We start from the raw sequence: 24,509 nt of genomic DNA on the forward strand, positions 1-24,509 counted from the left end.
GTGCCTCTAAACAACACCTAGAAACATCACTCAGACGCTGGCCAAGCATTTTGCACAAACTACTGCCAGTGCAAGCCAGGATCCAGCGTTTTGTCACTACTGTGCGACTGTCGAGAGGGAAAAGTTGGACTTCAGGTTGAACAGTTCTGAGGCCTACAACTCCCCTTTCTCGATGTGGGAGCTCGAATCGGCACTGACTGAGACTTCTGTCACAGCACTGTCACGATCACATCCGGTATGGCATCCTTCGATATCTGCCAGCAGCGTCAAAGGAAATCCTCCTTAGATGTTTTAATCTAATATGGAAGACAAGTGTCTCCCCCAACTCGTGGAGGGAGGCAATTCTAATCTCTCTCCTCAAACCACGAAAGGACCGCACATATCCCTGTAGTCATCGGAGTATTTCCTTGACGAGCTGTGTGTTTCGGTCCACAGTCGACAACCTGACCCTCCTAGAAGCGGCTATTCAGCAGGCTTTGCTCCTTCAGCATTACTGTATGGGCATATTCTTTGATATCAGCAAGGTGTACGATACTACTTGGCGACACAGTATTCTCGCACAACTGAATTAATGGAGCTTTCGTGGCCACCTCCCCATTTTCATTCGGTCTTTCCTGTCTCAGCCGTTTTTTCTGAGTGGAGTTGGTCAAACACTGTCTGATAGATTTGAGCAGGAGAATGGTGTCCCCCAGGGCAGTGTTCTAAGTGTTACTCTCTTTGCCGTAGTCAACAACTGTATAACATCTACGTTAAGGAGTCCAGTACAGTGCTCCTTATTTGTGGACCACTTTGCTGTTTTCTGTTCCTCCTCCAGTGTTGCAACGGTGAGCTGTCAGTTGCAACTTACACTGCGGCGGCTAGATGAGTGGGCTGCAAAAACGGGTTTTCAGTTTACTGCCGGTGTGTGTGTGCGTGTGTGTCTTCATTTTAATCGTTCTCGTCGCCCTTTTACTTTGCCTGCGTTGCATATAGGGGACATATCCTACATTCTAGAGACACAGTGCGGTTTCTGGGCCTCATTTTTGACTCCAGATTGTCATGGTTGCCACACCTGTGAGACTTGGAAGTCAAAATCCTGAAGGCCCTCTTATTTGCGGATCCTTGACGCTGTCCACCACTGATTCGACTGGCCACGGGTGCTTATCGGACTAGTCCCATACCTAGCCTCTGTGCTGAGGCGGGAGAATCGCCATTTACCATCCAGCGGCAGCTCCTGTTGGTGCGCCAGGCTTGTAAGTTTCTTGCAGCTCCAACCTCACCCGCCCACCATATTGTTGCTCGTCGGCCTCTGGAGCACCTTTTCTCCAACTGCCCACGAGATGTGATGCCATTAGGGATCCATGCGTAACGTGTGCTGGGTCCCTCGGTGTGGAGCTCGTACAGCCCCAAATCCAATGTTTTAACCGCCTGCCACCACGATTACTAGAGAGGCCCAGAGTGGTTTTAGATTTGATGTAGTACAAGAGAGATTGCTCTCCTGCCAGCGTTTTTAATGCAACATTTTCTGCCATTTTATCTTAGCATCACGACTATGTAGCTGTTTTTATGGATGAGTCGAAACAGGAAGATTCTTTTGGTTGTTCTGTTGTTTTTCCAGATCGTGTCCTCAAGGTCCGACTGCCTCAAGCATTTACTGTCTTTAATGTAGAATTGTCTGCGATCTTGCGGACACTGGAGCAGATGAGATGCTCTTCCCGTCCTAAATTTCTTGTCTGTTCCGATTCACTAAGTGCCCTTCACTTATTGCAACGTTTGTATCCAACAGATAAAGTAGTCCAGAACATTCAAGGTGCCCTCCTCCAACTACGACGACTGGGGAAGGTGATTTTCTCCCGGGTTCCAGTGCACGTCGGCGTTGCTGGGAACAAAAGGGCAGATCTCGCAGCCAAGGAGGCATGTCTCGATCCGCAAGTATTTCAGTGTGCCATCCCCCTGCACGCAGTCACCTCGCTGTTGAGCTCACGAGTCATGCGTCGGTGGGAGGATGAGTGGCTGGAAATGACTGACAATAAGTTCTGTTTAGTCAAGCCCATAACGCGTGTGTGGTGTACTTCTTTCCAGCCCCGTAGACGGGACGAGGTTCTCCTCACTCGGCTTTGGATAGGCCACAGTCCTATGACGTATGGCTTCTTGCTCCAGCGTGAGGACCCACCAATGTGTGGTACTTGTGGTGTCCAGGATTGGGTGTTATGTTCTGACCAGCAGGCAGCGGCTGACTTGCTGGCGGATCTGCCATCTCTTTTAGGAAATACTCAAGCGAATGTGGTTAAAGTTTTAAAGTTCTGTGACTTGTCCAACGTTTTTACCAAGATTTTAGGGAGAGAGTATCAATATTATCACAGGATGACTGGCTCGTCCATATTTTACGTAAATGGCCAGCCAGTGACAGTCGCCTCTGGCACCCTTGACGCTCCTTTCTCGTTTTCCTTACGTTTTATTTTCTTATACAGCATTTTGCATCTTTTCCCGCTTTCTTTGTGTGTATGCTTCCATTTCACTAAGTTTGTCCACATTCATTTCTTTTAATGTGTGTCAGGGCACTGATGACATCGACGTTGAGCGCCCGTAAGCCCCAACACACACATTCCATTATTATTGTGTTGTTGCAAGTTAGAAATTTTAATAATTCCCATCCTACCTGGGATAAAACATGCAAAGTGGCCTCACAGACCCGAAGAGTAGAATTGCATACTATGCTTTCTGAAATCCTATGTAAGTACATTAAAGTGGGAAAGGTATCCCCAGTGGCCACAAATGTGAGGGTCACTGCCGGCCGAACATAAGGCGGAATCGCTTCCAGAACATTTGTGTTGGTTCTGGACACAGGAGGAGCCACATGGAAATCTTCCATGCTCATACTTACATGGTTTTTGGAATACGCGGTATTGTCGAGAGTTAGTCCTTGAACGAACACTGCATAAGCTCTGTGAGCAGCCCCTTTGCGAAGGAACTGCAGCCACGATCTGCGCTTCTTCCGCCTTTCTTTCCTTTCTTCATCCAAAAGGGCAAGCACACCAGCACATAAAAATGTAAAATCTTCCACATCGTTTAGGGTAACCACCGCGGATGCCGTCAGCTCTGCACTTCTGAACACACTGATACAAATTGTCAGATGTAAACGTACGATCATACATGTATGACTTGCAAGTAGCACACACTAGCACACTCATACAACTCGCTTGTGTCGCGCATACTTGCGCAGATACAAATCTCGAATGTAACGTACCTTAACAAGCATAGTACTCCCGTAGTAATATTTGTTAATTTTACCCGTTAACATTCACAAAATTTTAGTAGTAAATTTACACAAATGTCAATTTTACAAATTTGAAAGTACAACAACAAGGTGTGTTTCACATTCAAGAAATTTTGGCAAGAAAAGGAAATGAGCTTCAAACGACGGACGAAACAGGTTGCTTAGAGGCGGTGGGACCAGTTGGTCGTGCGGCGCACATAGACTGCGCGTGGTCTGGGTGCCTTTTTTAGGCCAGTTCGAGGTTGTTTTCCGGTTTGGCACACCACACGTATGCTATATCAAACCTCGTCTCGACTTCTTCTACGACGCTGTAGTACCTTGCAGAACAGTACACGAAGATAGAAATCTGAGAAAGGAAATCTCGCTTTTATCGTCGTAGTAGATTATGATGTGATAGGCAGTCTGCTTGCACACTACTGGCCATTAAAATTGCTACACCACGAAGATGACGTGATACAGACGCGAAATTTAACCGACAGGAAGAAGATGCTGTGATATGCAAATGATTAGCTTTTCAGAGCATTCACACAAGGTTGGCGCCGGTGGCGACACCTACAACATGCTGACTTGAGGAAAGTTTCCAATCGATTTCTCATACACAAACAGCAGTTGACTGGCGTTGCCTGGTGAAACGTTGTTCTGATGCCTCGTGCAAGGAGGAGAAATGCATACCATCACGTTTCCGACATTGATAAAGGTCGGATTGTAGCCTATCGCGATTGCGGTTTATCGTATTGCGACATTGCTGCTCGCGTTGGACGAGATCTAACGACTGTTAGCAGAATATGGAATCGGTGGGTTCAGGTGGGTAATACGAAACGCCGTGCTGGATCTCAACGGCCTCGTATCACTAGCAGTCGAGATGACAGACATCTTATCCGCATGGCTGTAGCGGATCGTGCGGCCACGTCTCGATCCCTGAGTCAACAGATGGGGACGTTTGCTAGACAATAACCATCTGCACAAACAGTTCGACGACGTTTGCAGCAGCTTGGACTATCAGCTCGGAGACCATAGCTGCGGTTACCCTTGACACTGCATCACAGACAGGAGCCCCTGCGATGGTTTACTCAACGACGAACCTGGGTGCACGAATGGCAAAACTTCATTGTTTCGAATGAATCCAGGTTCTGTTTACAGTATCGTGATGGTCTCATCCGTGTTTGGCGACATCGCGGTGAACGCACATTGGAAGCGTATATTCGTCAGCGCCACACTGACGTATCACCGGGCGTGATGGTATGAGGTGCCATTGGTTACACGTTTCGGTCACCTCTTGTTCGCATTGACGGCACTTTGAACAGTGGACGTTACATTTCAGATGTGTTACGCCCCGTGGCTCTACCCTTCATTCGATCCCTGCGAAACCCTACATTTCAGCAGGATAATGCACGACCGTATGTTGCAGGTCCTGTACGGGCCTTTCTGAATACAAAAATGTTCGACTGCCGCCCTGGCCAGCACATTCTCCAGATCTCTCACCAATTGAAAACGTCTGGTAAATGGTGGCTGAGCAACTGGCTCGTCACAATACGCCAGTCACTTCTCTTGATGAACTGTGGTATCGTGTTGAAGCTGGATGGGCATCTATACCTGTACACTCCATCCAAGCTCTGTTTGACTCAACGCCCAGGCGTATCAAGGCCGTTATTACGGCCAGAGATGGTTGTTGTGGGTACTGATTTCTCAGAATCTATGCCCCCAAATTGCGTGAAAATGTAATCACATGTCAATTCTAGTGTAATATATTTGTTCAATGAATGCCCGTTTATCATCTGCATTTCTTCTTGGTATAGCAATTTTAATGACCAGTAGTGTAATTGGTATACATTCTTTCATATTTGTATTGGTCTTGTCAGTCCTCAGGCGAATTCCTTTTAAACTGTACATCCGAAATTATGTTTCCATTATGGGAAAACATGCGTCGAACATCAGTTCAGGAATTAAAGTTTCATAATCAGATCGTTCACTTAAAAACAGAACTCAACACGGAGTTGGATTTCCGTTTTTCACGCTTTTTTCCTCGTGTGATGTAAAAGCAGAAGAGCCACACTCGACTTCCACTAGCTCACTTTCGTCATATCCGCAGCATTAAAGTGGTCCGCTTAAACACTTCTGGCCCGGACATTTATTATACGAAAAACTACTGGGCAGCATTGGCTGGCAATGTGGCGACAGTTTGTAAGGCGGACATTGATGCCGCACAACATTACCGCCCCCTGCTGTCGACAGTACGTAATTTTTATCTCCCATGTAAACGTACCTTCATAATCGGCAGAAATGAGAATTTCAATACTCGGAAAGCAAAACATTTCTTCCTTCATTACGAATCCATTTGCGGCCTTTCAGTGAATAAAATTAAGGATTTGTAACTTCGAGATAGCCACTAACAGCTGTACTGTTAAAAACTAGGGTGAAATGGTTCAAATGGCTCTGGGCACTATGGGACTTAACACCTGAGGTCATCAGTCCCCTAGAACTTAGAACTACTTAAACCTAACTAACCTAAGGACATCACACACATCCATGCCCGAAGCAGGATTAGAACCTGTGGCCATAGCGGTCACGCGGTTCCAGACTGAAGCGCCTAGAACCGCTCGGCCACAACGGCCGGCCTAGGGTGAAATCTTACCATATTAGAAACAAGAGTTTAGAGAAAAATAAATCGTAATTTTTTCTGATCCAAGCAGGAAGCGCAACTACGATCAATCTCCATTTGTTTTCCATGTGTTTACGCTTTGTATCACCATCTTGCAGCTCTGTAACATACACTGAAGCGCCAAAGAAACTGGCATAGGCGTGCGTATTCAAATACTGAGATATGTAAACAGGCAGAATACGGTACTGCGATCAGCAACGCCTATATAAGACAAGTGTCTGGCGTAGTTGTTAGATGGGTTACTGCTGCTACAATGGCAGGTTATGAAGATTTAACTGAGTTTGAACATGGTGTTATAGTCGCCGTACGAGCGATAGGACCCAGCATCTCCGGGGACCGATGAAACGGGGATTTTCCCGTACGGCCACTTCACGAGTGTACTGTGAATATGAGGAATCCGCAAAAGCATCAAATTTCCGACATCGTTGGGGCTGGAAAAAAATCCTGCAAGAACGACACCAACGACGACTGAAGAGAATCGTTCAACGTGATAGAACTGCAACTCTTCCGCAAACTGCTGCAGATTTCAATGGTGGGCCATCAAAAAGTGTCAGCGTGCGAATCATTCAACGAAACATCATCGGTACTGACTTTCAGAGCCGAAAGTCCACTTGTTACTCGTCATGACTGCACGACACAAAGCTGTACGCTCTACATGGGCCCATAAACACCGACATTGGACTGTGATGACTGGAAACATGTTGCCTGATTGGACGAGTCTCGTTTCAAGTTTTATCGAGCGGATGGACATGCACGGGTGTCGAGACAACCTCATGAATCCATGAACCCTGCATATCAGCAGAGGACCGTTCAAGCTGGTGGAGGCTCTGTAATGGTGTGGGACATGTGTAGTTGATGTGATATAGGATCACTGATTCGTCCAGATACGACTTTGACAGATGACACGTACCTAAGCATCCTGTCTGATCATCTGCAGCCATTCATGTCCATTGCGCATTCCGATGGACTTGGGCAATTCCAGCAGGACAATGGGACACCCCACACGTCCAGAATTGCTACAGAGTGGCTCCAGGAACACTATTCTGACGTTAAACATTTCCACTGGCCACCAAACTCCCCAAACATGAAAATTATCGAGCATATCTGGGAAGCCTTGCAACGTGGTGTTCAGAAGAGATCTCCACACCCTCATACTCTTACAGATTTACGGACAGCCCTGCGGGATTCAGGACCCTCCAGCACTACTTCAGACATTAGTCGAGTCCACGCCACATCGTGTTGTGGCACTTCTGCACGACAATAGGCAGGTGTACCAATTTCTTTGGCTCTTCAGTGTAGCATTCAGTTTTCCATATGTAATTCGAGTCGAATGTTAGAACATAAAAACATACAGTGCTGCAACACTCCCCCTTTCCTTCGAGGTTCTTACAGATTCCGCCGTATCAAATTGTTGCGAGTATTTGTCAGTTGTTTACCAACGGTACGTACATCTGAAGAGATAGCATGTAATGTACGTATGTTTTGCCATGTTCTTGACATGGCTGTAGCGATTTCCTGGTTTTTATACAGAGGTATAGAAGGCGAGAAAGGGTTATCGTGGTAAACAATGAATTCAGGAAAGTTCTTGCTTGACTTGGTAGAAGTATTGTGCAAACTAAATACAAAAGCTTATGAAAGCAGGAAAATAAGGTATTCGATAGAGGAGGATATTGCGGCAAAGATACAAAAAGGTCCCAAACACGATGTGGCACCAAAACCTGTACGTTAGGACTTTAAGGAACCATTTGTACACAAGCACAGACGATATTTGATTTACTGAACTTAGATTATATGTATCGATTTTTTAAGACAAGAGAAAGCAAAACAAAGGAATTAACACCGTTCTCTTGTCGCAGCCAGAAGGCACCAGCACTCTTACGTCATTCGTTGTCCTAAACGGACGTAATATTTTGTGTGGCTCCACAGTTACCCATATTGATACTTATTTGCAGAAAAGAGGCGCAGAATTAATAAGTCGTTCTCATTTGCGAATTATCTGCAATTATTTACCTACAACTTGACGTGTCATTCATATCGTAATGTATATGTTGAAATGAATACATGTTTTATTTAATCGTATGCTTTTCTCTGTTTTAGTAGTTTTAGTCACCCCATTGTCACGACTGAAGCTGAGGCCAGATATTAGACGTTGTCTACAAAAAATGTATAATAAGCCCTGGTTACGTTTCGTACATCTTCGGACGTGCGAAGCTTGATAAATTCACGGCGTAAATTGCATTTACTTTATTGTGTGACCTCAATGAACAATGCTACGTAAGATTTTATGAAACATTAAGAAATTCAATTCCAATCTTAAAGGCGAAACAAACCTTAATCTTTCAATTACTTATCCAAACAATTATTATTATTACAATTTATTATTATTATTATTATATTATTATTTTATTTTATTTGTTAAAGGACCAAGTCGATCATAGGCCAATATGGAGTAAAAAGAAGATTAGATGCAATTTCTCTTAATGCACGGGTTATATATACACTCCTGGAAATGGAAAAAAGAACACATTGACACCGGTGTGTCAGACCCACCATACTTGCTCCGGACACTGCGAGAGGGCTGTACAAGCAATGATCACACGCACGGCGCAGCGGACACACCAGGAACCGCGGTGTTGGCCGTCGAATGGCGCTAGCTGCGCAGCATTTGTGCATCGCCGCCGTCAGTGTCAGCCAGTTTGCCGTGGCATACGGAGCTCCATCGCAGTCTTTAACACTGGTAGCATGCCGCGACAGCGTGGACGTGAACCGTATGTGCAGTTGACGGACTTTGAGCGAGGGCGTATAGTGGGCATGCGGGAGGCCGGGTGGACGTACCGCCGAATTGCTCAACACGTGGGGCGTGAGGTCTCCACAGTACATCGATGTTGTCGTCAGTGGTCGGCGGAAGGTGCACGTGCCCGTCGACCTGGGACCGGACCGCAGCGACGCACGGATGCACGCCAAGACCGTAGGATCGTACGCAGTGCCGTAGGGGACCGCACCGCCACTTCCCAGAAAATTAGGGACACTGTTGCTCCTGGGGTATCGGCGAGGACCATTCGCAACCGTCTCCATGAAGCTGGGCTACGGTCCCGCACACCGTTAGGCCGTCTTCCGCTCACGCCCCAACATCGTGCAGCCCGCCTCCAGTGGTGTCGCGACAGGCGTGAATGGAGGGACGAATGGAGACGTGTCGTCTTCAGCGATGAGAGTCGCTTCTGCCTTGGTGCCAATGATGGTCGTATGCGTGTTTGGCGCCGTGCAGGTGAGCGCCACAATCAGGACTGCATACGATCGAGGCACACAGGGCCAACACCCGGCATCATGGTGTGGGGAGCGATCTCCTACACTGGCCGTACACCACTGGTGATCGTCGAGGGGACACTGAATAGTGCACGGTACATCCAAACCGTCATCGAACCGATCGTTCTACCATTCCTAGACCGGCAAGGGAACTTGCTGTTCCAACAGGACAATGCACGTCCGCATGTATCCCGTGCCACCCAACGTGCTCTAGAAGGTGTAAGTCAACTACCCTGGCCAGCAAGATCTCCGGGTCTGTCCCCCATTGAGCATGTTTGGGACTGGATGAAGCGTCGTCTCACGCGGTCTGCACGTCCAGCACGAACGCTGGTCCAACTGAGGCGCCAGGTGGAAATGGCATGGCAAGCCGTTCCACAGGACTACATCCAGCATCTCTACGATCGTCTCCATGGGGGAATAGCAGCCTGCATTGCTGCGAAAGGTGGATATACACTGTACTAGTGCCGACATTGTGCATGCTCTGTTGCCTGTGTCTATGTGCCTGTGGTTCTGTCAGTGTGATCATGTGATGTATCTAACCCCAGGAATGTGTCAATAAAGTTTCCCCTTCGTGGGACAATGAATTCACGGTGTTCTTATTTCAATTTCCAGGAGTGTACATCATATTATGTGGAAAGTGCGATATGGCACCCTGTTTCAACAAAACCAATGATTGTTTCGAGAGTTTTCATTTCGAGTAACACACCAGACAATACTCTATATGAAAATCTTGGCCCTAATAGCGCAACATTGCAGTACTGCAACAGTATAAATTGTGTTCTGGAAACAAAATGATTTTTTTCTATCATATCACATGTACCAAAGAACATGACTTTTGCTATGGTACTTAAATATAAATTAGCGTGATACAAAGGGTTAAACCGAATGGAAATTGTTGCTCACTTCCTGTAATCACTCTTACTGAACAAACCGAATACCTGACGTATGCACAAATATGCTCTACCACATTGATTTGAATCTGCTCATGACTGCGAAATTATGCATCAGCGGATGATGTGTGTATTAGTCTTGTGGGGCCATTCAGTGGCGAATGACCTATGTCAGTGGCGTTATTCGGATGCGGTGTGTGGGTTTGGGGGGGGGGGGGGGGCTTGTCTTCAGCGCACTGCTGCGCCAGCCGTTGTCGGCTTTCGTGAACTCGGAGCCGCCACCTCTCAGTCAGGCAGCTCCTCAGTTGGCATCACGAGGCTGAGTGCACCTCGTACCAGTCGTCCCACTGCAACCCGATCCTGATCCTACGAGCAAATCTTGAGTGGAGGGCTGGGGAACTATCCTAATCACAATATCTTAACAACTACTTGTTTCAACAAGCAAACGAGCGGCCAGAACCCACAACCCACTAAGGCACACAGTAACTGCAGATATGAAAGGCCTAAGGATATACTTGCTTCACGGCGTTCTAAAACTATTATCATCCACTCCTTCCGATGCAAACGGATTTCAGTCCGCTAATAATGGACAGTTCGTAATCGCTGAGTTATAAATTCCGTGGAGTCCAACACCTACTGCTGCGGCCTTAACAGAAACGGTAAACATCAGCAACAGCTCCCTTTAATTCACAACTGCCATGAGGACCACCTGCAGCCTCGTTAATCAACCCAAAAGCTCCTGGCCTGAGCTGCGCAGCAACTAAATCCACATTAATATACAGGGTGTTACAAAAAGGTACGGCCAAACTTTCAGGAAACATTCCTCACACACAAATAAAGAAAAGATGTTATGTGGACATGTGTCCGGAAACGCTTAATTTCCATGTTAGAGCTCATTTTAGTTTCGTCAGTATGTACTGTACTTCCTTGATTCACCGCCAGTTGGCCTAATTGAAGGAAGGTAATGTTGACTTCGGTGCTTGTGTTGATATGCGACTCATTTCGCTACAGTACTACCATCAAGCACATCAGTACGTAGCATCAACAGGTTAGTGTTCATCACGAACGTGGTTTTGCAGTCAGTGCAATGTTTACAAATACGGAGTTGGCAGATGCCCATTTGATGAACGGATTAGCACGGGGCAATAGCCGTGGCGCGGTACGTTTGTATCGAGACAGATTTCCAGAACGAAGGTGTCCCGACAGGAAGACGTTCGAAGTAATTGATCGGCGTCTTAGGGAGCACGGAACATTCCAGCCTATGACTCGCGACTGGGGAAGACCTAGAACGACGAGGACACCTGCAATGGACGAGGCAATTCTTCGTGCAGTTGACGATAACCCTAATGTCAGCGTCAGAGAACTTGCTGCTGTACAAGATAACGTTGACCACGTCACTGTATGGAGAGTGCTACGGGAGAACCAGTTGTTTCCGTACCATGTACAGCGTGTGCAGGCACTATCAGCAGCTGATTGGCCTCCACGGGTACACTTCTGCGAATGGTTCATCCAACAGTGTGTCAATCCTCATTTCAGTGCAAATGTTCTCTTTACGGATAAGGCTTCATTCCAACGTGATCAAATTGTAAATTTTCACAATCAACATTTGTGGGCTGACGAGAATCCGCACGCAATTGTGCAATCACGTCATCAACACAGATTTTCTGTGAACGTTTGGGCAGGCATTGGTGGTGATGTCTTGATTGAGTCCCATGTTCTTCCACCTACGCTCAATGGAGCACGTTATCATGATTTCATACGGGATACTCTACCTGTGCTGCTAGAACATGTGCCTTTACAAGTACGACACAACATGTGGTTCATGCACGATGGAGCTCCTGCACATTTCAGTCGAAGTGTTCGTACGCTTCTCAACAACAGATTCGGTGGCCGATGGATTGGTAGAGGCGGACCAATTCTGTGGCCTCCACGCTCTCCTTACCTCAACCCTCTTGATTTTCATTTACGGAGGCATTTGAAAGCTCTTGTCTACGCAACCCCGGTACTAAATGTAGAGACTCTTCGGGCTCGTATTGTGGACGGCTGTGATACAATACGCCATTCTCCAGGGCTGCATCAGCGCATCAGAGATTCCATGCGACGGAGGGTGGATGCACGTATCCTCGCTAACGGAGGACATTTTGAACATTTCCTGTAACGAAGTGTTTGAAGTCACGCTGGTACATTCTGTTGCTCTGTGTTTCCATTCCATGATTAATGTGATTTGAAGAGAAGTAATAAAATGAGCTCTAACATGGAAAGTAAGCGTTTCCGGACACATGTCCCCATAACATATTTTCTTTCTTTGTGTGTGAGGAATGTTTCCTGAAAGTTTGGCCGTACCTTGTTGTAACACCCTGTATAACGTGCAAAATCTGCAGCAACGTAAACCACGCCATGAGCTGTCTGGCTAATTTGTGCACAACTTAAAACCCACTAAAATTTAGTCAACAACTGCAACAACTCAAACGAACTCAACAGCTGCCCAGCTGATCTGAGCAGCACCTAAAACGACTGGTAAATTTTAACAACAGACTGCTACAAAGCTAAAGGACACAATGGTTGCCTAGCCGATCTATGCAGCACTTAAAACCGTGTGTAAATTCAGTCACAACTGCAACAACCCAAACGAACTCAATAACAGCCTAGCTGGTCCTGCGATATTTAAAACTGAATTAACATTTGGACACAACCCATTCAAGACAACCCTCCGAGGAACGGAAAAGCAATCACAACCTCGAGGTGGTGCCCACAACGCAACCCACCGAGGCACATCGGCCAACAAACTACCGCGAGAGCTCCACGCGCCTCCTGCCCTATGCAAAAGCGAGCCGGCGGCTGTAGCCGAGCCCATCCGAAAGGAGAAAGATACGCTCGCCGCAAGTGCCACATGACACACGAACAAGTAGAAATCCTTGGCAGTAGCGGGATCCGCCGCACCGCAGTCACACAAGCTGACCACTTTGCTACAGAAGCGAGCTACAGATGAAATATTACGTATAATTTCCCTTACAATATATTTTCCCATATGAACGGCACTTCGATTTCACAGCTAACGTTGCCTGATACTATCATTCTCATCAATACAGGCATGTAGACTACTTCTTGGGGGTATTTTTGTTCTGTCATTGCAAATACGGACACTATGGCCACACAAATGAAGAATTGTAGAGTACTACACTCCTGGAAATTGAAATAAGAACACCGTGAATTCATTGTCCCACGAAGGGGAAACTTTATTGACACATTCCTGGGGTCAGATACATCACATGATCACACTGACAGAACCACAGGCACATAGACACAGGCAACAGAGCATGCACAATGTCGGCACTAGTACAGTGTATATCCACCTTTCGCAGCAATGCAGGCTGCTATTCTCCCATGGAGACGATCGTAGAGATGCTGGATGTAGTCCTGCAGAACGGCTTGCCATGCCACTTCCACCTGGCGCCTCAGTTGGACCAGCGTTCGTGCTGGACGTGCAGACCGCGTGAGACGACGCTTCATCCAGTCCCAAACATGCTCAATGGGGGACAGATCCGGAGATCTTGCTGGCCAGGGTAGTTGACTTACACCTTCTAGAGCACGTTGGGTGGCACGGGATACATGCGGACATGCATTGTCCTGTTGGAACAGCAAGTTCCCTTGCCGGTCTAGGAATGGTAGAACGATGGGTTCGATGACGGTTTGGATGTACCGTGCACTATTCAGTGTCCCCTCGACGATCACCAGTGGTGTACGGCCAGTGTAGGAGATCGCTCCCCACACCATGATGCCGGGTATTGGCCCTGTGTGCCTCGGTCGTATGCAGTCCTGATTGTGGCGCTCACCTGCACGGCGCCAAATACGCATACGACCATCATTGGCACCAAGGCAGAAGCGACTCTCATCGCTGAAGACGACAAGTCTCCATTCGTCCCTCCATTCACGCCTGTCGCGACACCACTGGAGGCGGGCTGCACGATGTTGGGGCATGAGTGGAAGACGGCCTAACGGTGTGCGGGACCGTAGCCCAGCTTCATGGAGACGGTTGCGAATGGTCCTCGCCGATACCCCAGGAGCAACAGTGTCCCTAATTTTCTGGGAAGTGGCGGTGCGGTCCCCTATGGCACTGCGTAGGATCCTACGGTCTTGGCGTGCATCCGTGCATCGCTGCGGTCCGGTCCCAGGTCGACGGGCACGTGCACCTTCCGCCGACCACTGGCGACAACATCGATGTACTGTGGAGACCTCACGCCCCACGTGTTGAGCAATTCGGCGGTACGTCCACCCGGCCTCCCGCATACCCACTATACGCCCTCGCTCAAAGTCCGTCAACTGCACATACGGTTCACGTCCACGCTGGCTGACACTGACGGCGGCGATGCACAAATGCTGCGCAGCTAGCGCCATTCGACGGCCAACACCGCGGTTCCTGGTGTGTCCGCTGTGCCGTGCGTGTGATCATTGCTTGTACAGCCCTCTCGCAGTGTCCGGAGCAAGTATGGTGGGTCTGACACACCGGTGTCAATGTGTTCTTTTTTCCATTTCCAGGAGTGTATTTGCTCTGTCTGTGTTGCATGATGCATGTCTGAAGGCACGGACACTGGGACGAATGACAGACGTATGGAATTAATTAAATGTACTCGCAGTTTATCGCTTGTCGTCTCGTCTCTTTTAATGCAAGGTACTACCTTTGACGTAATCCAGATTCATGTGAATAAAGTTGATCAGTGTGCCAGAATTTTCCCTTCAGTTTGACAGTTTCATCGTCGGTCTGTTACCTGCACACCACTGATATCGCTACATCCTCTTCTTTGCTGGAAACTCCTTATAGCTGGTCCTCATTCACGATTTGGTTGCCTTGGTTCTGCTGCATGCTTATGAACTACAATATACATACGAGGTACGTTCAAAAAATTCTGGAACTTTGTCCACAAAATTGTTCTACACTTACCTGTTACTTATAGCGCATGATCTCCTTCGAAATATTCTCCTCCACAACTGATACACCGCTCCCAACACCGTTTTCACTTCTGGAAGCAGTCTAGGTACACCTCTTGCCTGATCCCGCGAAGCGCAGTCTGCGAATTTTCTTTTATCTCATATAACTGCGTAGGCTTCCGCGGCCAGAGTCAGTCGACATAAAAGTTTTCTGGGTGTGGTACTGCATCATAATGTGAAAAAATACTGTTGCTGGAGAAAAACCAACATTTCCGCCACGGTTGCAGCAGCCTTCTTCTGGGTCCAATGGTGCGTTCTAGCTATGCAGTGTCCTTTATACTTTTTGTTACTGTTCACTGCGCATGCCATTAAGTCATACTTTTTAAAAAGGTAGTTTCATTGGTCACTTACGAAAGAAGGAGAGGGAACTTTATTTTAATATGTTATTCCGGTGAAGGTAACCTCTGTTGCCTATAGGCTCTTGTGTTATGTGCCATGATTGCTGGTCACCGTCGAATGCTGGACGTCGGCCGCGCGGCGGCAGTTACTCGCCGGTAGTGCTCGTGCCTCGTGTTGACAGTGCGGTCTGCTGGGCTCTGATTGCTGGCAGCCGAGATGGGGCAAGCCTGAGTCCATCCCCCCTGTTCATGTTATTAGGGTGTTTAAATATTTCGATGGCCTCTCTGATTTTGCGTTTCGTCGTAACTGGCTGCTTGGCCAACACACAGGCTTCGCTGAATTTCATTTCTTTTCCGCAGTCTTGCTGATGTTCTGCCACTCCGGATTTGTTGTGTTGCCCTAGACGAGTATAGTGCTCGTGTTCTCGAATGCGCGTCGCTATTTGCCTACCTGTCTCGTCGATGTATGTCTCTTCACATTCGCATTCCACCTTGTAAACGCCTGCAGTGTGTAATGCACCCACCTTGTCCTTAGTGGAGCCTAGCACGTCCTGGATCGTACGACCACCGTAGAAGACCGAAGATAGGCTGCACCGCAACGCAGCGAAGGTGTTTGTATACTCGGTCAGGAACATTTTTCATATAAGGCAAGCGCACTGTGGCTGCAGTGTGTCTATTTCTTGCTTATCTTTCTTACTTGTGTTCGTCGACAAAGCTGTGTGGATCGACTTATGGCTGTAGGCATCGGCTAGAAACGTTATGCGTAGCCTTTTAAGCTCAGGTGTGATGTTTTGAGCATCACTTAGGCACTGCGTACGGATTGCAGGACACTGCATAGCTAGAATGCACCAACAGACACAGAAGAGGGCCGCTGCAACCGTCGCCGAAACGTTGGTTTTCCTCCAGCAGCAGTAGTTTTTCACATTATGATGCGGTACCATACCCAGAGAACTTTTATGTCGTTCTTTTATCTCGTCTGTCACTGCAAATTTTCATCCTTTCAACAGGGTTTTCAACTTTGGGAATAAAAAGAAGGCCGCACGGGCCAAATTTGGAGAGTACGGAGTATGAGGCAGCGCAGTGATTTCGTTGTTTGTGCAATAAGTCACGCACCAATAGGGAGGAGTGTGTGGGTATGTTATCGTGATGCGTAAGAGCCATTAATTGTCTCGCCATATTTCAGGCCGTTTCCTTCTCGTATTTTCTCGCAGGCGTTGTAACACGTCCCGACAGTACCATCCATTAACAGTTTGTCCCTGTAACACCAGTTCATGATGAACTAACCCTTCAAAGTCAAAGCAAACGATCAGCATGGCTTTGACATTTGACCTGACGTAACGATCTTTTTTCCGTCTTGGAGAACCTTTCCCGACCCATCGTCTCGACATCATAACGGAAGACCCACATGTCATCACCGTTTATGATTCTCTTAAGGAATATCTCGTTCTCATTTGCGCAATTCAAAAGCTATTCACAAATTGCGAAGCGAAAGTCTTTCTGGTCTTGACTCAAGAGCCGTGGGAGGAACTTGGCGGCAACACGATGCATTCCAAGACGCTATGTCAGGATTTGTTGACATGATCCAGCTGAATTGTTACTTTCCTCTGCAATATCTCTGACACTCAGTCTTCGATTGGCTTGCACAATTTCGTTGACGTTCCTGACACGAACTTCGTTGGTCGTCCTGAACGAGGGTCATCTCTAACTTCCGTCTGACCATTTTTAAACCGTGCGAACCATTCGTAACACCAAGTACGGGTTAAGTACCCATCACCATAGGTTTCCCGCATCATTTGGTGTGTCTCTGTAAATGTTTTCTTGAATTTCTCGCACAGTTTAATGCAGACGCTCTAACTCTGCCATCTCGAAATTCGCGAACTGTACGACACAATGTTCTATTCAATACAGCACTGAATAATAACTAAGAAACATACAATAATGAAACTTCCGGCAATTACACATTAAACACAGGCGTGTGCAGAGTTGCCAACCGCATTTCGCTCCAACAAACCAATGGCGCGAAATTATGAATTTTCCCGATTTTTTTTTAACAGATTGAACCTGGCAAGGGAGGGGTGACGTCGGCATTTTACAATAAATGAGCTTGGCGCGAGTCGTGCCCGGTAAGGCGATGTTTCACTTTGCGATATAAACAACTCCGGATTGTCATTAACTCTGAATTTGTCAGGTCGGAGTTAGTCAAGTCCGAATTAGCGAGGAGTTACTGTATTAGCACCTTATATTCTAGCGACCTCCACCGACCCTGTGCCACAGCTATTTCAGGGATCTCCAAATCAGAATTTACGTTATGCGTCCAAAGGAAAAGCCAGCCGACTAGATGCATGTGTTTTGCGTCACAGATTGGCTGAATTCACATACCTTCAAACTGCGATCGTTCCTCGGTGCTCTTACATTTCAGGGTTTTCTTAAGATTTTGGTGAATGGCGAGGGAAAATTTACTGTCACTCTCAATTCGACACGTCTTGAATTAATGCTAATCAGCGCCACGGCTCGATGCAGAGAACACTGTATTGTTGAGAACTGCGTCACATCACGGTTTGTTCTTTAGTCGGGAGGATATGTCGAAAATAGACACGGCACAATAAAAGGAAACCACCCAACGTTAATAGCCGGAGAGGAGGGCCGGACGACTGGGGCAATTCCCCTAAGAGCAGGGTGCCCATAACGTCCAGAGAGCAGAAAGGAGAAAAAAGGAAAAAATTAAAAAGGAAGAAAAAGTGGAAAAATTAGTAAAATCAATCAACATAAATCTTCCACAAATAAGCTGTTATGGAAACCACTGAGAGGTAAAGATATGCGAATGATTTTCCTAACTTACTGGGATCAAAGATCAGTCTGCATTATAAATCGAACATCTATTAACTGAAGATACAGGACTACATTTGAGCAAACATTTCCCAAAGGCTATGACAATGAATGCCGTATACAGGGTGAACATTAATAAAACCAATAAACTGAAGGGACAGATTCCTGATTGGAAACAGAGGAAAGCTTTCCTATGAAAATCTGTCCAGATATGGATGGAGTGTTTTTTTTTTTTTTTTTTTTTTTTTTGTGGTTTTAGGGCGCACAACTTCAATGGTCATTAGCGCCCTGACTACTCTAAGAATGCACCGCGAGGCACAAGTTGACAACAACAACTAAAAGGGAAAACACGATAAAAGACAGACTGACAGGCATAGGATTAAAATACAGCATCATCAAATGTCCTTAGAGAGGTTTGTCAAATAGATAAAATGAAGAACACGAGCAGCTGCTCGTGGGTCATCCGCTAAAATCGCATCGAAAGTACTTGGCAGGTTAAGATCTAGGCGCAGTGTGCTAAAATCTGGACAGGACATTAAAATGTGTCGAACCGTCAGCAAGTGCCCACATGGGCAGAACGGCGCCGGCGCAGCCGTCAGCAGATGGCGATGGCTGAACCGGCAGTGTCCAATTCTTAACCGGGCCAAAACTACCTCCTCCCGCCGAGAAGGGCGTGAGGAGAACGTCCAAGCCACGGGAAGAGATTTTAAGGCCCGAAGCTTGTTGTCTGTAAGTGCAGCCCAATCGGCATGCCACAGCGATAAAATACGCCGACAAATGACCCTGCTAAAATCGGACGAAGGGACACAACAAGAAGCTGTCCGAGGCTGGAGGACCGCAGCCTTGGCCACGGCATCTGCAGCTTCATTCCCAGGGATACCGACATGGCCAGGAACCCACATAAAGCTAACCGGAGAACCGACGCCACCAGCTGCTGAAGAGAGCGTTGGATCCGGTGTACGAAAGGGTGAACCGGGTACGGATCACTAAGGCTCTGGATGGCGCTCAGGGAATCGGAGCAGATGACATAAGCAGAATGTCGGTGGCGGCAGATGTAAAGAACAGCCTGGTAGAGGGCAAAGAGCTCAGCTGTGAAGACCGAACAATGGCCATGGAGCCGGTATTTGAAACTTTGTGCCCCAACAATAAAAGAACCCCCGACCCCATCGTTGGTCTTAGAGCCATCTGTATAAATGAAAGTCATGTTGATGAACTTCGAACGAAGTTCCAAAAAACGGGAGTGGTAGACCGAACCGGGGGTAACCTCTTTTGGGAGCGAGCTGAGGTCAAGGTGAACGCGGACCTGAGCCTGGAGCCAAGGTGGCGTGTGGCTCTCGCCCACTCGAAAGGTTGCAGGGAGTGAAAAATTAAGGTGTTGAAGGAGGCGACGAAAGCAAACTCCAGGGGGTAGCAGGGCAGAGACATACAACCCGTATTGACGGTCAAGAGAGTCGTCAAAAAAGGAACGATAAGACGGATGGTCGGGCATTGACAGTAGCCGACAGGCATACCGACAAAGCAGTATATCGCGCCGGTAGGTGAGTGCCAATTCGCCAGCGTCAGCATGAAGACTCTCTATGGGACTAGTATAAAATGCTCCGATCGCAAGTCATAAACCCCGATGTTGTATGGAGTTGAGGCGGCGTAAGATGGATGGCCGTGCAGAGGAGTATACGAAGCTCCCATAATCCAGCTTGGAGCGGACGATCGACCGATATAGACGAAGTAGGACGGTTCGATCCGCTCCCCACGACATACCACTGAGAACACGGAGGACATTTAAAGAACGGGTACAACGGGCGGCCAAATATGACACATGTGGAGACCAGCTAAGTTTCCTGTCAAATGTAAGGCCTAAAAATTTGGTTGTCTCCACGATTGGGAGAGCAACGGGACCGAGTCGTAAGGACGGTGGGAGAAACTCTTTGTAGCGCCAGAAGTTAATACAGACCGTCTTCTCGGCAGAAAAACGGAAGCCATTGGCGACACTCCAGGAGTAAAGACGGTCAAGAGAACGCTGAAGACAGCGCTCCAGGACACGTGTACACTGCGCGCTGCAATAGATGGTAAAATCGTCCACGAAAAGGGAGCCTGATACATCAGCTGGGAGGCAATCCATTATTGGATTGATCGCGATGGCGAAGAGAGCGACGCTCAAAACTGAGCCCTGTGGCACCCCATTCTCCTGGCGAAAGGTGTCGGACAGGACAGAACCCACACGTACCCTGAACTGTCGATCCATTAAAAAGGAACGAATAAAAAGAGGGAGGCGACCGCGAAGGCCCCATGTATGCATGGTGCGGAGAATGCCCGCCGTCCAACAGGTGTCGTAAGCCTTCTCCAAATCAAAGAACACAGCCGCGGTCGGGCGCTTCCGCAAGAAGTTATTCATAATGAAGGTCGACAAGGTAACCAGATGGTCAACAGCAGAGCGGCGCCTACGAAATCCACATTGTACATTGGTAAGTAGGCGTCGAGAATCGAGCAGCCAAACCAATTGAGAGTTAACCATTCGCTCCATCACTTTACAGACACAGCTGGTAAGCGAGATAGGTCGATAACTGGAAGGCAAGTGCTTGTCCTTCCCCGGCTTAGGAATCGGGACAACAATAGACTCGCGCCAGCATGCGGGAACATGTCCCTCAATCCAGATGCGATTGTATGTACGAAGAAGAAAACCTTTACCCGCAAGAGAAAGGTTCTTCAGCATCTGAATATGAATAGAATCAGGCCCTGGAGCGGAGGACCGTGATCGGCCAAGTGCGTTTTCGAGTTCCCGCATGGTGAATGGGGCATTATAACTTTCACAATTCGAGGAGCGGAAGTTAGGTGGCCTAGCCTCCTCTGCCTGTTTGCGGGGGAGGAAGGCAGGGTGGTAATGAGCGGAGCTCGAAACCTCTGCGAAAAAGCGGCCGAAGGCATTGGAGACAGCCTCAGGGGCCACAAGGACGTCATTCGCGACCTTCAAGCCAGAAACTGGTGAGTGGACCTTAGTGACAGATAGCCGGCGCAGGCTACCCCAGACAACAGAAGAAGGAGTAAAACTGTTGAAGGTGCTTGTGAAAGCAGCCCAGCTGGCTTTCTTGCTTTCTTTGATAATACGACGACACTGAGCACGTAATCGTTTATAATTGATACAATTCGCCACTGTAGGGTGGCGTTTAAATGTGCGTAAAGCACGTCGACGAGCACGTAAAGCGTCCCTACATGCTGCGGTCCACCAGGGGACCGTTACGCGATGTGGAGAAGAAGTAGGGTGAGGGATGGAATATTCAGCAGCAGCAAGAATGACATCCGTGAGGTGTGCGACCTGACGATCGCAGCTTGTGAAGGTTTGATCCTGAAAGGTCGCCCTGGAAGAGAAGAGCCCCCAGTCTGCCTTGGAGATGGTCCAACTAGAGGAGCACGGAGAAGGGGGGTATGCTGCAGGAGATGGATAACACACGGGAAGTGGTCGCTCGAATATGTATCAGAAAGTGCATACCACTCAAACCGGCGTGCAAGTTGGGGAGTACATATAGAGAGATCTAAATGGGAATAGGTGTGAGATGTGTCCGAAAGAAAAGTAGGGGCGCCAGTATTGAGGCAGACAAGATTGAGCTGGTTGAAAAGGTCTGCTAACAAGGAGCCCCTCGGGCAGGATGCTGGAGAGCCCCAAAGGGGATGGTGGGGATTGAAGTCTCCAGTTAACAAAAATGGTGCAGGTAGCTGAGCAATAAGTTGCATCATGTCTGCCCTGGTAATGGCAGATGACGATGGTGTGTAAACGGTACAAAAGGAAAATGTAAAAGTGGGGAGAGTAATGCGGATGGCAACTGCCTGCAGGCCGGTGTGCAACGTGATGGGATCGTAGTAAATATCATCCCGGACCAGCAACATAATCCCTCCATGAGCTGGGATACCTACCACAGGGGGTAGGTCAAAACGCACAGAGATGTAGTGTGCCAAGGCAATTTGATCGCATAGGCGTAGCTTCGTTGCCTGGAGGGCTACGACGAGCAGACGGTGCAAGCGGAGCAGCAACTTCAAGTTCTCTCGGTTGGAGCGAATGCTGCGAATATTCCAGTGAATAAGTGCCATCGTAAGAAAAAGAAGATGAAAGAAGGGGTCACCTCGAAGGCCGCTGAGGGCCTGGCTTCGAGCAAGCACTGCCGCCGCTATCAGTAGGCGGACAGTCATCGTCCATTGGGTCTATAGGTTCATCGGCCATCTCAGGAGGATGGCCGGGAGGGGGAGCTTCCTCCGCCGGCGAATGGCCAGATGTACGGCTACCAGCGGTGCAGCCAGGCGAAACGGATGACGGCATGGGGCGGCAACCGCTGGGTGGCGCAGGAGAAGAAATGCGCCGTGGCGGAGAAGGAGAACTGTGCTTCCTATGAGCCTTTTTGGAAGGACGTTTGGTGGAAGTACCGGTCGAAGGCTGGGAGGTCGAGGTACGTAGGAAGTCTGCATGGGATGGTTCCTTCTTGAAGGCCCGTGCATCTGACTTCGGGGTCTTCGTCTTAGCAGAAGCTGATGAAGGGGCTGGTGTCGGTGGGGTGATGGTAGGAAGAGGAGACATCGACCGCGCGATCTTAGCACTGGCCGAACGGACGACCGTGGTGCTGAAGGTCAGATCGCATGTCTGGGTTGCTACCTCCCTGGTAGTCCGAGGAGAGGCGAGGACAGTACTGTATTTCCCCGCTGGGAGCAGCGTGGGCTTCCTACTAGCCAATAGCTTGCGAGCAGCCGAGGTGGACACTTTCTCTTTGACCCGAATTTCTTGGATACAGCGTTCTTCCTTATAGACAGGACAGTCGCGGGAGGATGCGGCATGGTCACTCTGACAGTTCACACAACGAGGAGACGGAGGTGGACAGTCACCCTCATGGGCATCCCTGCCACAAGTGACACATTTAGCCGCATTGGAACAAGACTGTCGAGTGTGATTGAAATGCTGACACTGGTAGGTGTCAGGACATAGGGGCGAACAGAAATAACCTCATAGCCCGCCTTGATGCGCGATGGCAGCTTAACACTATCGAAGGTCAAGAAAAGTGTCCGGGTCGGTACAAGGTCATTGTTGACCTTTTTCATGACCCTATGGACAGCCGTCACGCCCTGCTCAGCGAGGAAAGATTGAAGCTCCTCGTCAGTCAATCCGTCGAGGGAGCTAGTATAGACTACACCACGAGACGAATTGAAAGTTCGGTGGGCCTCCACCCGGACAGGGAACGTGTACAGGAGTGTGGCCCGAAGCAGTTTTTGTGCCTGAAAGGCGCTCTCAGTTTCTAGTAATAAGGTACCGTTACGCAACCTGGTACAAGATTTGACAGATCCGGCTATGGCATCTACGCCCTTCTGGATAACGAAAGGGTTGACAGAGGAAAAATCCTTTCCGTCCTCAGATCGAGAAACGACGAGGAACTGTGGGGCAGGCGGTAGTACTTTTGTCACTGGTGGCTGGTCACGTTTCCGTTTTTGGGCAGAAGTCGAGAGAGATGGAGTAGAATCCATTGCGGAGGAATCCCCCATGATTGCCAGCGTCTCCGATGGCGCGCTCCTTCCTTGTGGGGACCCTCTCAGAGGGCACTCCCGCCTTAGGTGAATGTTTACACCTCAGGTCACACCTCCCGAGAAACAGACGGAGGGATCAATCGGCATGGTCAGAACGTATCAGCTCAGGCAATCACCCCTCCCCGGGGCTGGCCTTTACCAGGGGGTACACGCGTGCCTTACATGTCTACCCAGGGTGGGGACTTACGCGTTACCCCGTCACCGGCTACGCATGCAAACGCGTGGGTCGGCCTTCAGGCACGCACAGGGAGGAAGGAAGAAGAGGAAAAAGAAGAGAGAGAGGGAGAAAGAGGACAGACTGTCTCAAACGCCGAGGCGGAGACCAGAGAAGGCAAGGAGAAGAAGGCAATGAGAAGGCAAGGAGAAGAAGGCAATGAGAAGGCAAGGAGAAGAAGGCAATGAGAAGGCAAGGAGAAGGCAATGAGAAGGCAAGGAGAAGTCAAGGGAAAGAGTAAGGAAGACAGTGAGGTGGAGAAGAGCAAAGAAAGGAACCAACAAAAGGAAGGAAGAAACGAGAAGTGAAAAACCAAAAAGACCACAATTATAGGTCGTGGAACCGTCCGTCTCCAGACGCAGGCGCTAACTACCCCCGTGAGGGGGATGGACTCCTTTTAGTCGCCTCTTACGACAGGCAGGAATACCTCGGGCCTATTCTAATCCCCGGACCCGCAGGGGGGGGATGAAGTGTGTGCAGT

This window comes from Schistocerca cancellata, chromosome 9, assembly GCF_023864275.1.
Source record: "Schistocerca cancellata isolate TAMUIC-IGC-003103 chromosome 9, iqSchCanc2.1, whole genome shotgun sequence".
NCBI lineage: Eukaryota > Metazoa > Arthropoda > Insecta > Orthoptera > Acrididae > Schistocerca > Schistocerca cancellata.